Source organism: Asparagus officinalis, chromosome 8 (assembly GCF_001876935.1).
Source record: "Asparagus officinalis chromosome 8, Aspof.V1, whole genome shotgun sequence".
Taxonomy (NCBI): Eukaryota; Viridiplantae; Streptophyta; class Magnoliopsida; order Asparagales; family Asparagaceae; genus Asparagus; species Asparagus officinalis.
Window position 1 is genome coordinate 3,984,236 of NC_033801.1, and position 4,383 is coordinate 3,988,618.

Here is a 4,383-nt window from a genome sequence, read left to right on the forward strand (position 1 = left end):
TTGTTTTTTTTTTTTTTAAAAAAAAAAAAAAAAAAAAAAAAAAAAAAAACTAATGAGCATCTATATGCTGCTGTCATTAATCACTACTGGAAAAAGGATCATGCTGTTGTCCTAGAAAAATGCGTGATAACTCAGCAACATACCAGCTCTCTTACGCGAACAAATAAACAAGAACATGAGTGAATTACCTGAATTGCTTCGTATGAGGCAGCCGCTGCTTCCCCTTCCCCTTCCCCTTCCCCTCCTCACCAACGTCATCATACAACAAGGCCGGGTCGTCCGGCTTCTTCCTCCACGCCGCCGCCACCACAGCCGCTATCTGCGTCAGCGGGCTCCCCACCAACTTCTTGTACCGATACCTCCTCGTTCCCGCCAAAAACACCATCAACCCCACAACTATCGACCCAGCGCACGCACCATAACCCCACTCCCTCCCTACATTATCCTGTATATAAACAAGTACAGTAACGGCGAGTAGAGAACCGAGGCTGATGAAGAAGAAGAACCAGCTGAAGAAGCGAGACATGCTCTTCTTCTCTTGGGGGTTGGTTTCGTCGAACTGATCTGACCCGAAACCCGATACGCTGGATTTGAGGCCGCCGGTGCCTAGGGCGGTATGAAGAAGAAGAACCAGCTGAAGAAGCGAGACATGCTCTTCTTCTCTTGGGGGTTGGTTTCGTCGAACTGATCTGACCCGAAACCCGATACGCTGGATTTGAGGCCGCCGGTGCCTAGGGCGGTTTTTAACGAAAAGCGCATCACATAATTAACTGTAATTAGTTTGGCCCTCTAAATCCGGTATTAATTGGCTTAGACCAGTTTATTTCTGGGCCACCTCTTTCTAGTCCATCTAAGCTGGTTTAAGGGTCAAATTCAAAACTGGTTCAATTCAAGTCTAGTTTTGTTTTCTTTTTCCAAACGGAACTTTATCCGTGTTAGTTCTATTAAACAGGAATTTTAACATTTAAGCAGATTATTAGTTCCACTAAACTGGTCAGCGAGAAAGTTGCGAAAGAGTGCCTTAAACTATTCATCAGAACTTATATTTCGAACCTCAATCTCAGATGCTGTTAAAATCTCAGATGCTGTTACTCTTTTTGTACTCCTTTAGTCCCCCCCCCCTCCTTCATTTTGACTCAGAATATAATTAATTTATCATCACATGATGCTTAATTTCATGACATTTCAACCGAACGATTTGAGAAATATAATCCGTCTGCAATTTAGAAAGTCAAAGTACGTTCTAATAAAATAGTATAGAGAATATAGGTAGCTACATTCTTGTATACAAGGTATATATACAAGCTTGTACGTAAACGGACAAAATTGATCACTTTATTCGTAGCTCACGCAATGCGATCATCATAACTATTTGTTTCGCTTATAACCATTATTAATGCCTCGGAAAAGTTTTTTATCGGCAAATTTTAAGGGGCTACAAACATTTCGGGACTCTTGACGGCGGAACATCTTACACACATTTTCATTCCTACATTTGAAATGGAGAAAAAAAAAAAAGAAAAAGATGCTGGCACTTTTCATCATCATCTGATTGTATGATTAATTAGCCTACTTAGAAAAGACAGTCGGATTGACTCGAAGTCAGTGTACGTCGACCCATTTGATTCGCAAAGTTTCCTCTTATGTCATCATAGAGGTCATGAGCTTGAGCAGTGATAAAATAGGGCTTATAGAGATTTTTAAAAAAAAAAATAATGGACTTACGGAGGCTTGGATCGCAGAGAAGACTGCAATTGTGAGGTACCTGAAAATTAAAGAGCATGAAGGAAGCGTGAGGACCTTCTAAATATTATCAGATATCGAAGGCGCATGCGTAAGAGATTCATATAACCTTCCAATATAGGTATCGGCAAGGAAACCGCCGAAGAGGCAGAGCAAGAATGAGGTCCCCATGAAATTGGTGACGGTGTTGGCCGCGACTGCATTCCCCAAGTGCATCGTGCCGGTGATGTATGTCACCAGGTTCACCGCGATTCCTAACGTCGTCAGCCTCTCATTCAATTCCACTCCTGAAATTTGAAGAATTAAACTTAAGGAACTAATATTTGAAAACATGACTTTCCAAGGGCCCCATATTCCCAAAAAAAAAAAAATGACGTCCCCTTTGTAATAGAACAGCAATTGGGCAAAAGGACGAGGGGGGTCTATTTGCAGTTAACCCTATAAAAAAAATTGTGACAGGGCCATGTTTGAGGAAACTTTGCCCTACTTTCGAATAAGTAAAAGTCTAAAAACCTTTTAGAAAGTAGGAACAAGCTAAAAGCTTGAAGTAGTACTCCAAGAACATGAAAGAGAGAGAGAGAGAGAGGAATACCTAGAATCATTGCTGCGGCGGACCAACCGCCGGTCTTAAAACGGACCGCCGGCCGGCCGTTGTAGTCCCAAGCATCACTCAAGGTTTTGTCTCCCCCATTCATCTCCTTTTGATTAGCCATGTTAACTATGTGTAGCACTATATATGCTTTCCAAGAGCTTATACATATATATAGGGAAGTCGTAGACAAGGGTATTCTGGTCTTTCACTAATCTCCATTACCACAAGATTCTAATATTTTGTTAAGTTGTAAATGATTCCCAATCACAAAAGGATGTATATGTTGGAGTTGTAACTTAAAACTTGGGTTTGTAGAGAAAAAGAGGAAAACTTTAGTCCCACATTGGAAAAGAGATGGGAAGATAAGCTCTTTATAAGCCTTCCCTTTCTCTCCTATGACTAGAAGAAAACAAAGGTTATGCTCCACACCACACGCGCGCGCCAGCCGGGCCGGGCTCGGGTTCGCGTCGGGTCGGGTGGCGCGCGCACACGACCTGCGGACATGAATGCAGCTCCGGATTGAGGGGCTCTTCTTACTATATTTTGTTTTTTGCTAATTAGAATAATTAAAACAAAATTAATATGATACATATTAAAAACGTGATTAATGTTTTGTAACGTTTAGCATTAAACTACGGATTAATATTTCATAACGGCTAACATTAAACTGCGGATTAATATTTTGAAACGGCTATCATTAACATGATTAATATTTTAAAACGGCTAGCGGGATTTGTGGGCTAATGGTCACAGTTTACAACCTATATAAAGTCGTGTATCTGCGAGGGTTAACACAATATGAAAAAACACAAAATCTCCTCTTCCTTCTCTGCTTTGTTCTTCTTCTTACACTTGATTGCTATTACAACTTGTTGGTTTCCTGAAAGTCTAGAAGAGTTCGCAAAGCCTTCTTGAAGCTCGTGCCGACGAGAAGGAGGTCGCCTGACCGAGGGTCGTTATATCTCCAGGAACTTTTGCCGCGCGCGTAGCCCTGTACGAGAGGGGGCAATTAGATTCTTGGGACAGTGCTTACACGCGTCGACCATCAAGCCGTATTTCTAACTCTATTTATTTTTCATTTGATATATTTCTTATATCTGTGTTATAATAGTGATTATCTGTTAATTATTAAATTGCTTAAACTGATTTTCGTTATTGTCTAAACAGCTAATATTCCTAACAGTATATATGTTTAAGGATAAATATTGGATGAATGGATCGTTGCGAAGTTTTTTCTTCTTAATTCTTCTTTTTTTAAAAAAAAATAAAAATTCTTTAGAATTCATGGATGGTGATTTACAGAAGGAGAATATATGGAAAACACTTTATACGTAGTATCGGAATTAGAGAGAATCAATCTTTTATGCAAATTAGGCAGCTATTACGGGAAACGTTTTTTTTTTTTTTTGCCCCCTTTCTTTTTCCTGCCTCCAAGTTTCCATCTTCGAAAGTTCTGAGTACGTAGAACTACATTTTACTCCTCCTTTTTGAAAGGTCGTGGCCATCGGGGGCCAAAATATGTTAGTATTTGTTTGTAAAAAACAAGATAGTCCCACATTGGAATTTTGAACATTGTTTTAGAGGTTTAAAAGCATTGAATACTTATTGGGCTTTGAATAATGGATCAAAGTGTAGGCTTCTAAACACGCGTGCTGGTAGGGCGAATAATGCGCGATTATTAGACGCACTTAGCACTTTGCACGCTTGCCGCTGCCGCTTAAATGTTCTATTTTTATTGAATATATTTTATTTTTAATATTATTTTAAATTTTAAAAATTATGAAAAGACAAGACTGTTGAAAAGTGGCTGTTTAATCCAAGGGGTGTTTTGAAAAGTTGTGACTGTTGGAAGCACCTTTTCAAAATCTATAAATAGTTTATGTTTTCAGATATCAAATATATTCTTTTTCTGAATCTTTTCTATTAAAAATTTCTGTAATATTACAAACTTGTTTCACAACGAATTAAGGAAAATTCCAGATTTGCTTACTGGAATTTTTATTTTCTGTTGTATCCTGGGAAAAATATTTGCATTAACCCGAAGCAAC

The 4,383-nt window shown here is 39.1% G+C and overlaps 1 pseudogene; it reads right to left on the reverse strand.

Moving 5' to 3' along the window:
• Positions 1 to 2,456, reverse strand: part of LOC109822047 — a 3,620-nt pseudogene extending 1,164 nt beyond the window's left edge.